This window comes from Aquarana catesbeiana, linkage group LG08, assembly GCF_042186555.1.
Source record: "Aquarana catesbeiana isolate 2022-GZ linkage group LG08, ASM4218655v1, whole genome shotgun sequence".
NCBI classification, from domain to species: Eukaryota; Metazoa; Chordata; class Amphibia; order Anura; family Ranidae; genus Aquarana; species Aquarana catesbeiana.
In genome coordinates, this window is record NC_133331.1 from 226,073,936 (window position 1) to 226,087,410 (window position 13,475).

The window sequence follows — 13,475 nt, forward strand, 5'->3', positions numbered from 1 at the left end:
TGTAAAATAATTGACAGTGCCTGGATGTCATTAATTTTTATTAGTACATCTTGCTTTTTTAGTGGTTCAGCTTAACTTGCCCATTGTCGCACACACTAGAAGCATATTTTAAGCAGGCAATATTATAGACTGGGTAAGGACAAGAATGAAATTGTAAATGCCAAGACAGAATAGCAAGATTGGGGATACTTCATATTTGCTCTGTGTGTGCTTTTAAAACCCTAACCCCTTCAGAATACAATTCATATTTTTTCTCATAAACTAATGGGCCTCAATGACTGCCAGATTTCACTTCTGTTATATATTTTTGAGCTGTCATATATGCACAGAAATACAGTAAAATATAGTTTTCTTTTAAGTTCAGACACATTGAGGGGAATTGACTGAAGGCTTGTACACACGATCAGATTTTCCGACGGGAAATGTGTGATGGCAGGCTGTTGGCGTCCCTTGTCACTTTTACATTGTATTTTTTTAAATGTAACTACCTACTCCCAAACTGTCATTTGAAGTAAAACAAATAGCCAAGTATTATTCTACGCATGTTTTTTTATTGTGCATTAAAAAAAAAAAATAAATAAAATTAGACATGCTATCTGCCAATAGAACTTAACCAAAAAGTGCATTCTATGCATCCAAAATTATAGAAAATATACCAAATCAAATCATTATTATTCAACCAAAAAATAAAATAAAAGCCTCATGCATGTTTCCTGCTTCTTAATATAGGGGGTCAACAATGCCAAAAGTTGGTGAAAGCAGGGGTCCGTCATCCGGAGATAATTCCGAAAAACATCTGGATTATTCTCCTGGAGCTCCCGCAGCAATGGCATATGATATAATTGGTCACAATTAATAAAGCAACCAATTTTTGGTCCAAGAACTTCTCTTCCTCCTGTTCCTGGACTGGACTTGGGTCAAAGCAATAACTCCAAGGCCAATAATAAATAACACGTTAGCTCCTCTGATTCTGCAACATGTCTGGTTGATGAATGGCCATTCAGAAATGAACTGAAAAGCCCAAACTGAAAAGCGTGAATCAACACTCTCCAAACTTCTACTAATACAAAATTAGCAGAAGGAGCCCAAAGGGTGGCGCTAAAGAGCTGAAAAACCACGGGTGGCGCTAAAGAGCTGAAAAACCACTTCAGTACCTTCGTGTTTGTTGGCCGACAATTCCCTGCCGTTTGTATGTAAGACAAAATCCAGGCACACGCCTTCGGACAAAAGTCTGAGGTTTTGTCTGCGGAAAATCCGATCACATGTATGAGGTTTAAGACTAACACAGACCAAATTTGGAGCAGTTATGCATGACAACCAATCAGCCTCTAGCTTTCATTTTCAATGCTTGAACGAGCTGAGGTTAGAAGCTGATACTATGCACAGCTGCTCCAGATTATGCCTGCCCCAGTCTCTATTTCTTTATTAAATCAACACCCAATATCTTCAATATGTTTATAACTAGTCAAAAAATGCAGAAACTCATCACAACTATTCTAGCTGTTTGTGTTTTTTCTGAATATACATTCTGCACAAAATAAAGCATTCTATTCTATGCATACTAGTCCATATTTGTTTATAAATAAAAAAAAAAAAGGAAACAAGATTTCAGTATCTCAATCAATCACAGTCTGAAATGTACCTACTAAATAAACCACTTTCTATTGCTGCTGGGCAAGGAGAAGCATATTTGTGTGTGGGTGGAGAGGCTAAATTCTGTTCTATTTTTTTCTAAAAGTTAAACCAACTACATGAATGAAAAAGTTATATTCCACCCATATACTGTGAAATATATTACATTCACAGATAAATTAAATGCAGATTAACAATGCAGATTAACATTGCTAATAGTATTACATACATACAGTCGATACATAGACAATTACTTTCCTGCAAGAAATAGCTACATGTGATACAAAGTTCTACATGTTCTTAATGTACAAATAAACATTGTATAACACATTTTAGCCCATACTGAGTATAATCAAGTATTCTTGCAGTTTTTGCACATTCAAATCCAATATCTCTCAACGTACCTCTCCACGACTAGCATGCTAAAAAGAAATTATGTAGAACAACAATAGTCTCTTGTTGGCGTTGAGCAAGACATAATTCTCATGTTGTTGTGTGTAATTAATTTTAAAAGTTTCCCCCGTTACATCAAGCAAAAATTATAGAATGCTGTGAAACTACTATTATTTTTGCTGTTTTTTTAGTCAATCAGACACACAATCTCTCATTCAGACTGCCAAGTAAAGTGATCAAAAAGTAACAGATTTTGTAACAGTTGACTAATTTGGATGAGGCGCTGGAAATGGCATTCTAATTCTCATGCAATAATAAACATTTCATAACGGTTTTAGCAAATAGAGTGAGATACAGTACAGTGGGCAAAAACCACTTAATGCTCTGATCCCATAGCTTTCTCTAGCAATATCCCCCCCTCGCTTTATTGGTTGAGCTAGATGGATTTGTGTCTTTTCTCAACTAGACTATGTAATATCAATTGGGAGTTGCATGTCTGACTCTGTCAGCTTGTAAATGTTATGTGACAATATAGTTATAGGCATAATGTGGGAACTAGTTCCGGATGACAAAGAGACCTTAGAGGATCATGGTGGTGCTGAAAAGAATGAGCCTAACCAAAATCATGGCATTTTCTGAAGACATGGCTGTGATTGTTGTGTGAGTGGAGCCAGCAGAACATAAAAAGGAATATTAGCAAGCCACATCTGCTTCAGCATAAAAAATTCATAGACAAGAAGTTATCCATTATAGGTAATGGATGCAGTTAGATGACATGGCATGAAATTCTTCAAGGTTAACCTTCGAAGGACTATAAACACTTGCTTGTTTTCATGCAGCAAAACACATGCATTTTGCTGCATAAAAATACTTTTCAAATAGAAATACTATTATCTCCTATTTGACTGGTTTACATTTATGTGCTGCAGTTTAGTGTAAAAGAGAAAGGAAAAATATGTGGGCTCAGTTATACCTACAAGTGCATAACCATGAATGCGGCAACACATACAAAACAGTGGGAATCCAGCCTAATCCTCACCCTCTGTCCCAATCCCATTGCCAAAAAACAGCTAGAAATAGAGATACCTAAGTGCTACAACTGTTCTCATGTCATCAGAGTGAGATACATTACAGTGGGCAAAAACCCACTAACCACTATTTATCCTCCTTGCTCCCTCACCAAACTAGATTTGACAAAGACGCTGGGAGCTTTGAAACACATTATCCGATTGGAGAAAGAGCCCCCCTGGTCCCGCCCCTTCCTCTGTCATGGGCCGCCGGAGTGCCCATGTCATTTCCCTTGGCCTTCCGCATTATTGTCTCCATCCTGTGAGGGGCCATCTTCTTGTTAGGATCTAGCTTTACTACACACCACACTTAAGTGTGCCTTCCCTGCAGGACACCAACAGATGATCCTAGCAAGCCTTCCGGCTAGTATGTGAACCTTGAGCCTGTTTCCATGACAAGTGCTGGGTCTTCCATTTAGTGTTTGTGGCTGGATGAGACTTGGGCATTTACCTTTTAAATTAGACTGTGTCATTCACACATGACTGTGCTATTATCTGGACTGCGTGCTTTATCTATGGCCACATAATAAATGTCTTCATGGTTTATATGGAAGCAAGTTTTATTTGTTTATTCATCATCCTCCAATTTATCTACTTGTTTCTCATGGATACCTTGACTTTACCAATGCGCAGCATTTGTGTTCCCAATTGCGGGTTTTACCACCATCTACCTGCAAGTGTACATGAGCCCTTACACACTCACCACACTAAAGCAGTCAGTCACAGTGTCCCTGAACACCTCCATACCAATCCCAGTGTCACCATAAGGCCTCATTCACATGGGGTGTATAAATCCCCCAATCTCAGCCATCCCCATACAGATAACTGCTCTATTGGAACCACAGGAACTCTTTTGTTCACCCTTTGTTCAGCCTCCTGTACCTCCTGGCCAGTGAACATGGCATTCCTGGGGGCAGCCAAGTAAAAGTAAGCTAGGCTTGTTTGGCTTATAGGAATAGGGACTGCTATAAATGAGTTATATTCCCTGACCACTTGTACATTGCTTTTGATACTATTTTGTTGTACACAACATGCAATGTCAGGTACATAATCAGTCCAGACATAAAAAAAAGTTTCACACTTGTGGTATCCCTATATTTGGGAGAAGTAGCAGAATGTGTTTCGGGGTGTCATTCTAAGTATGTCCATGTTGTGTGTGAATATCTTATAAAATTGACAACTTTGTGGAATCCGCATTTTCCAAAACTTGTGGCAAAAAATAAAGTCTTTAAAAGACCCATGGCTCATAAATACCTTAGGGTGTTTACTCTCCAAAACGTGGTAATTTTGTGAGTGTTTCTACAGTCCTGGCTCTCTAGGCCTTCAAAAATGTGAAAGGTACTCAGGAATTTAGATGCATGATTTACTGTATGCCCCTAGAAAACCTTATGGTGTTGAATTTTGGGCTCCTTTATGTGGTTAGTATAATATGTAGTTAGGCTTTAAATAGAATGTGTTTTGTGGCATAATTCCATAATTAAGTATGCCCATGCTGTGTGTGAAATATCTTTTGCTGTGCGTTAGAAATATTAATTGACAATTTTGTGTAAGAAAATACATTTTAGTTTTCTTTCCACATTTTCCAAAAACATGTAGCAAAAAATTATGTTTTCAAAAGACTCATAATGTTTCCTAGAAAATACCTTGGGGTGTTTTCAAAAGACTCATAATGCTTCCTAGAAAATACATTGGGGTGTTTGTTTCCCAAAATGTGGTCATTTTGTGGGTCTTTCCAATGTCCTGGTGCTCCAGGACCTCCAAAAAATGTGATAAGTAGTCAGGAAATTATATGTATAGTTTATGCCCCTAGAAAGCCTGAAAGTGCTCCTTGGATGTGGGGCTCCTGTATGCATCCAGGCTATATAAAAAGTTTTACACATGTGGTATCGTCATACTCGGGAGGCATATCAGAATGTTTTTGGGGTGTAATTTGTAAGTATGAATTTGCTGTACATGAGAAATAACTTGTTAAATTGACAACTTTGTGGAAAAAGAAAAAAAAAAATGTAATTTCTTAATTTTCCCAAAAATTGTGGTAAAAAAATACAACTTAAAAACAACTCACCATGCCTCTTACTTAATAAGTTTGATTGTTCACTTTCCAAAAGGGATCATTGGGGGGGGGGGGTTATTTTAACTTCCCTGGCATTTTAGGCCCTTAAGAAATGTAATAGGCAGTGAGATCAATTTTCAAATATATACAGTATACCATAGTTTGTAGACTCTGCAACTTTCACACCGACTAAGTAATGTACACTTATTTGGGTTCGTTTTAGCAAGGAAGTGTAAAGAAAATGTAGCAGAATACATTTTGGCCTAAATGTATGAAGGAAGATTATTTATTTGCAAAATATTATAACAGAGTCTTAGAAAAATATTTTTTCAAAATTTTCAGTAAAAAGACTTTATATAGCAAAAAATTAAAAACCCAGTGGTGATTAACTACTTCAGTACTCGCCACTTTCATTCCCTTCCTGCCCAGGCCAATTTTCAGCTTTCAGTGCTGTCGCATTTTGAATGACAAATGCTTGGTCATGCAACTCTGTACCCAGATTACATGTTTATAATTTTCTTCACACAAATAGAGCTTTCTTTTGGTGGTATTTAATCACCACTGTTTTTTGGGGGTTTTTTTTGCAAAAAAAATTAAAAAAGACCCAAACTTTTGATAAAAAATAAGTTTTTCTTAGTTTCTCTTAGCAATTTTTTAAAATAAGTAATTTTTCTCCTACACGAATGTGCGCTGATGAGGCTGCACTGATGGGCACTGATGATGCGGCACTGAAGGGCACTGATGGGGTGGCACTGATGAGGAGGCATTAATATGTAGAACTGATGGGCACTGATGGGTGGCACACTGATATACAGCACTGATGAGCACTGATAGGCAGCACTTATGGGCAATGATAGGTGGCACTGATGGGCAGGCACTGATGGGCACTGAAAGGTAGCACTGATTGGCATAACTGATGGGCACAGACTGGTGTCACTGATGGGCACTGACTGTTGTCACAGGAACACGGTATGCCTGCGATCGCCCCATATCATCATATGTCCCAGAACGAGAGCCACACCGCTCAGCCTTCATTTGATGGTGGGTGGGTGGGAAGTGGTTAAACACCACCAAAAGAAAGCTCCGGCTAATGATATAAATTTTATTTTAGTACAGTGTTTATAGGGTAATCCAAAATGTGATATCTGAGCAATGACTGCTGAAACAGTCTGGTCTTGAAGTGGTTAAACAAGGCGGTCATATTTTTTCTTAATCTACTTTTCTGGATGGACGAATACATTTAGTTCTGTGGATCTTTCCCTATAGCTAAGATCCTTAATGCCCTTTTTTGTTGTCCTTCTCTGTACCCAGGTTTGCTGACTTCCTTCATCCAAACACGTGCAAGCAAAAATAAGTTTTGTTTTGTTTTTTTCTTGCATGCAATTGAGTATTCTTTACAAACTGAGTGTATATGTATATATATATATATATATATATATATATATATATATATACACTGTATTTATTGGCGTATAACACTCACTTTTTCACCATGAAAATTGGGTGCAAATAGCGTGTGCGTATTATACACCAATACTTCAATTTTAGCTGCCTCGGAGGGGACAGGGAAGGGGGCGGGACGAGCGCCGTCAGATTACATACAGTGAGAAACTTCTGTTTACTTGGTGGCCTCTGTAATAGGAAGTCCCGTCTCCTGGGCCGCCATTGGACCACTATTATGTCTAACATAGGAGATTCTCACTGTATGTAATCTGTCGGCGCTTGTCCCACCCCCCTCCCTGTCCCCTCTAGGCTGCAGATGGGTATCGATTAGGCTGCACTGATGGCAGTGGTGAGGCTGCTGCATTGATGTGGACTGATGAGGCTGCATTGATGGCACTTGTGAGGCTGCAGATGGGCATTGATCAGGCTGCATTGATGGCAATGGTGAGGCTTCAGATGGGCACTGACCCTTATTTTGCTTCAAAGTTTCTTATTTAAAATTTAAGTTTTTTCCCCTGAAACTTCCCTCTTAAAATGAATGTGCGTGTTATACGCCTGTGTGTGTTATACGCCGATAAATACGGTATATATTGCATCTTACCAGTCTTTAGATGCAGTGGCTGCATTATTTTTCATTTTTACAGCTAGAAACTTTTTTAACAGGTAAAGTAAATACTTTATGATCTTGCAAACAATACAGTGCCTATGTCACTTTCTGTGAGCTGTACAGAAAACACAATCTTATCTTTTTTATTTTTCCCCAACCCCTCTTTCATTTGCGTATGGAAACAAATGAAATCCAGCTTGGATGACTTCTATGTTTCCCTCCATAAATACAGTAGTGTGAGTGTTGCCATCCAGGGACAGGAAGTGTCCCTATAGTAATAATAATAATAATAATAGAATAAAAGAATTAACAGGTAAAAAAAATAAGGAAAAAGGGCCTGGGTTTAGCTACACTTTAGGACTAAGACTACATTCACGGCTGTGCAGTGTGAGAATATACACAAAACTGTGAGCTTTCCAGAAACACACAAAAATACGCAGAGGACAAGAGGCCACTCTTTACATCTGGAGGTAAAGAGGTTTAATCTCCAAATATAGAAAGGCTTCTTCTAAGGGCTGTGAAAATGTGGAATAGACTTCCTCAAGAGGTGGTTCTGGCCAGCTCAGTAGATTATTTAAAAAAGGCCTTGATTCTTTCCTAAATGTACATAATATGACTGGATACTAACATTTATAGGTCCAGGTAATATCACATTGCCTCCTGGAGATCCGGAAGGATTTTTTTTCCCCCGCTGGAGCAAACTGGATCATGCTTTATTTTATTTTTTGGCCTTCCTCTGGATCAACTGTGAGTAAAGGATTGTGTATATGGAGATTTTCAATTTGTGTGTGGGATTTTTTTTTCTCTGTTGGTTAAACTGGATGGACTTTTTTCAACCAGAATAACTATGTAACTATGTAACCTTTTTAGCAGATGCACGGCATTGCCATTAATTCTTAATTTCATCGCCATGCTAACAAGTTACCAAGTGTTTTGCTGCTGCACGATTTTTAAAAAGAGTCAAGGACTTCTTTGTAGACATGTGCACTGCTGAAAAATGTTTTGTTTTCATTTCATTAGGTTTTTTTTTTTTTTCATTTTTTGGGTCATTCGGTATGAATGCAATTCGTAATTTTGTGAATTACAAAATCCGGAAATTCTGAATTTCGTAAATTTGAACATTTGAAAATTAGTGAATTCAAAAATTCTTAATTTTGTAAATTCAAAAATTCAGAATTTTGTAACTACGAAAAAATAAGAAAGAAAATCCGAATACAAAATCTAAAAATTCTAAATAATAACTAAATAACTAATAATAACTAACTAAAAAATTTTAGGTATTGGAATTTCCTTTCAAATTTTGCTGTTAGTGAACGTAACGAATACGAATTTATCAGAAGTTACGAATTATCCAAAATAACGAATGCCTTATCTAAACAAATGAACGGAATGAAGTAATAATAAATAATAATAATAAAACATTTTTATTGTTATTGTTATTTATTATTATTAATGTGTTACGTTCCATTTGTTTAGATAAGGCATTCGTTATTTGGGATAATTCATAACTTTGGATAAATTCGTATTCGTTACGTTCACTAACAGCCAGATTTGAAAGGAAATTCCAAATAATTAATAGTTATTATTTCAGATTTTGGCATTTTTGGGTTTTCGGATTTACGAATTTACGAAATTACGAATTTTAGAATTGTAGAATTCACAAATTTTCTGAAAAAAATGCTAAACGGGTTTTCGTTAATTAGGATGTTTCTGAAATAACGAATTTGACAAAATTTGTTAAAAAACTAATTTGGAACGAATTGCACATGTCTACTCCTTTGGAATGTTTCTCACACATAGGACTGCTGCCCTAAACACGCCTTGCAGGGATGTGTGAAAACATGCAAAAAGTATCAGTCATTATTCATGCAACCTGTAAGCATATTTTTATAGCCATTTAATGATTTCGTTTTTTAAGCCTATTATTTATACTTATTCAATAGCCCTCTATATGCAACCATGTCAAACACAGTAGCACAGCCAAAATATGATATGTATATAGGCACCCCTTTTTTTGATTCGGCAGCTTCTATTATTTCAAAATCCATCACTTTTATTTTTTAGCAAACAATCTTGCATATGGTATTTTACCAATCCATGAGCTATCTTTCCTGAAAAAAAAAGGTAAGCATAACAATTCTGTAGTTACTGGGTTAATTCTTGAATCATGTTAAGTACTGTTACCACTATTATTTAATACCAATCCACTGGTACCAAGTCAGTCATTAAAGAGTCAAAAACATTTTTAAACAATGGACAATGAGGACTCAGTATAATCCGGTCCAGATGCTTTATTCATATTGATATTGTCAAACTGTTTCTGGACCACATCAGTGTTGAGCCACTTGGGTGCATCTGAATTTGTGTTAAAATCATGCACCAGCACCACTGATCTGCTTTGTCTACATAGAGTTAAAGAAGGCGGTGGTTTCAGCGGGGGGCATCGATAGTTTCAAGAAACTATTAGATTAGCACCTGAACAACATACAGGGATATACAATGTAATACTGACATATAATCACACACATAGGGATGGACTTGTGTCTTTTTTCAACCTCACCTACTATGTAATTATGTAACTATGTAAGTTATTTAAATGGCTTATTTTTCCTGTGTTCCCCATGGCAAACACCTATTTATTGGATTAGAATGCCTATATGTTCAGACCTGTTCTTTTTACAACTAACATATTTAAAGATTGTTTTTGTCTTATTTTTTAAATAAAACAAAATGGTTATGATATTTTTTTTTCCTCCAGACACATGATCACAGATTGAGGTAAAGAGCCAATTAGCGGCTCTTTACTAAGTGATCAGCTGTGTCCAATCAGTGCAGGTAAAGTCCCACTGCAAAGAATCATTTTTTTCTGCCTGAAGTTTAGATTTATATGTAGGATGTTTCTTACAGCACCTATCAGTGCTGCTTACCAATGCCCATCAGTGCCTCCTCATCAGTGCCCATCAGTGCAGACTCATCAGTGCACATCTGTGAAGGAGAACAATTACCTGTTTGCTACATTTTATAACAAACTATGAAAAAAAATGTTTTTAAAAGATTTTCTGTCTTTTTTTTGTTTATTTTGCAAGAAATGAAAAACCCAGTGGTGATTAAATACCAGCAAAAGAAAGCTCTATTTGTGAAAAAACAATAAAGATTTAATTTGTGTACATTGGGTATACTGCTGCGCGCACATGTGCGCTGCAGGCAACCTGCTCCCAATATACACATCGGGAGCTTATCTGTGGGTACCGTGGACTCGATGTCCCCCATTACCCGCCAATCATCTAGCACAAAGGCAGAACATCAATCTTCCTATGTAAACAAGGCAGATCGCCATTCTGTCAGTAGGGAAAGCATGGATCCTATGTGTTCTTGCAAAGCAGTGACATGGATCCATGCCTTTCCCTAGTAATATTCCCACAGTACCCAAACACACTAGCTAGGCACACAGTTAACCCTTTGATTGCCCCTGATGTTTAACACCTTCCCAGACAGTTTTATTAGTACAGTGACAGTGAATATTTTTATTTAATGTCCGACTGTTTGATGCAATATCGCAATCCCACTGTAAGTTGCTGATCACCGCCATTACTAGTAAAATATAAAAATATATATATTTTTTTAAATATCACATAGTTTGTAGACACTATAACTTGTGCACAAACCAATCATTATACGCTTATTGGAATTTTTTTAATCAAAAATATGCAGCACATATTGGCCTACATTTATGAAGAATTATGAAGAAAATAGTTAAAACCTCTGCCAATTTATTTTAGTGTATTATTGGTGAAATTTACCTTTACTTCCTTTTCCAGAGCTACTATAGGAAGTAAGAGGAAATCTCCCTCTTAGACAGCTCTCCCTGTAACAAGTGTCCCCAATAGATAATTTTACCTTACCTTTTGATCTGGGGAAAATTTGAAAATTTTATATTTTTTCTCACTTTGTTTCTTGTTGATTATTATCATCATGACAAATAGAGTGGTAATCTCTCCAAGGGGGACACAGACAGCAATACAATCTTGACAAGAGTTCCAAATCTTGACCCTTCTCCACACCATCCAAAAAAAAAAAAAGGGTGTTTCCTAGAGATAAACCTTAAGAGAGCGTTAGGATATTCTTTTCATTCTGCACCAAAAGGTACTAGTTCTAGTAGCTTGTACCAAGAACAAATATACTGAAGAAGTTGAACATTACTTTAAAGGGTCCCATGGTAGCATATGCTGATTTGTGAAATTGACAGTAGGTTCAATGTTATGTGAAATAAATAAGCCTGTGTCTTTATTCTGTGTCCTACCACAACATGAACATCTTTGTTCTGGCATACAAACATTCCAGACAACATTTGTATAAAAGTTTCCTACTACCAAAAGAATTATTTACACCCACATACACCACCGCTGTCTCAGCAAAAATAACTTCACTCACAAACTGAATGAGCCTCATTAGTTCATGAACATTTTTTCTGACACACAAGCAGATTCAACAGTACTCATTGCAAATACTTCATTTGTATACAGAAATCTTGATATTTGTTAAAAAAAATAATATATATGAAAAACAAAATTCTAAGCATTTGTTAATAACAGTTAGTTACAGCAAATTGAAGCTAATAATAAGCTTGTTGATTGATTGAAAAACAAAGCAAAACTGAACAAGGGCAATGATTTATTACCTGATCAATATTATATTTGTCTTGTGAATTTGCTAACTGATCAATACTATATCTGTTGAGCATACTAGCCTAATGATCTACAAATTCCAGTCTGCAAGTATCTAACAGTAGATGAAGCAGTAAATGAATACCTGCACCACTGTTACAGAAATTATTGTAAGATATTTATGACTGTTGAAGTTGAAAGCGTGCTAGTCATCATAGGGAGAACAATGTATTTTATATATAAAGTATATATTTTTCTTTTTTGAATACTGTAAATTCAGATCAACAGCTAATATGAACAACTACCTTGTCATAGAAAACTAGTCTGCCTTTACTTTTCTTTTTTTGGAGGGGGTGGGGGGGCGGGAGTAAACTTTTTAACTTTTTTGTCTTGAGTATACACCACCAAGCCAAAGTCATAGCTCTTTGGTAAAATACATTTAACCATTTATAAGAGGAGACCTCTATTTAACTTCTTGTCTTGAGGCCCTGGTTCCTCCTGCCCACACAATGCTCCCTGCATGGTCATTTAAAAAAGCAACACATCATATGGGCTGGCTTCTTCTTTCTTGTTCTCTGAACCAGCCTGCCAATAATGTCTGTGCAAGATCTGCATAAGAATCTCATTCTTAGTTTCTTCTCTGCCTTGTCCCACTGGGATTTTGCAAGACTGCAGAATCTTGCAGTTTATTAACAAGTTCTCCCTGGAAGGTACTGGTGACATAGCTTTGACAGGGAGCAGCTCTGATGCCCTGGCTACATTACCAGCGCCTACTGAAAGCCAGGACATGGGTAAAAAATGTACTTCATCATAAATGCCCATTTAAAGCAAAATAGCTAATGTCAACTTGTTGAAACATCTTAAATGTTATATTTTTGTAATTCAGGCTCAGTAGAAAACATTGTGCCCTAACAGTTTGCTGTAGATAAAGACTGCTACATTCTTTGTGAAAGTAGTGGTCTGACATGCCTTCTGCCTTAAGAATGAACCTTTTCAGGAATTCAGCAATGACCATCCACAATTTCCATATTGCAATCAAAGTGGGCTTATCCTTTTATGCCCTCCTGGTGAGCTAAATAGGCTTGCCATCCCCAGATGCATGCTTACCTCGCAATCATGGTTGTGGCTTCTGTTGTTTGCTTAAAGGCAACTTAAAGGCAACTGAGAGATCTGCAGTACACTGTAAATTTGAGGTTAAAAAGGATAACTGCACTTTATTTAAATGAGCACTTGTTCTTAAAGTGGAACTGAATTCAAAAATAAAATATTTACTGTGCTAAAAATTTAGAAATGTCAGTTGTGCCTAAGCAGTAGAGGTGGGTCGAATACCCCCCCAGTTCGGTGCGCACCAAAACATAGCAAAAATTTGGACCCGAACTCCGAAACCCCATTGAAGTCTATGGAACATGAGCTTGAAAAATCAAAAGTCCTATTCTTGTGCGCAAGCCTGGAGTGCTGAAGCACATCAAGGAAGTTTGGATTTGGGTTGGAGACATCACTGTATGCAGCCAATTCACTGATTATTAAAACACTGCAAGAATGCTAGTTTCATGCTAGGACATACACAATGCACTACACTGTGGTGTACACATGCCTAAATCCTTAGGCTTGTAATT

The 13,475-nt window shown here is 36.8% G+C and overlaps 1 protein-coding gene across 1 annotated transcript in view; it reads left to right on the top strand.

The window, feature by feature from the left end:
- The window catches only part of CHAT (choline O-acetyltransferase), a 203,175-nt gene that overhangs the window by 120,276 nt on the left and 69,424 nt on the right, over window positions 1–13,475 (top strand). The gene's annotated exons all lie outside the window — the stretch shown is intronic.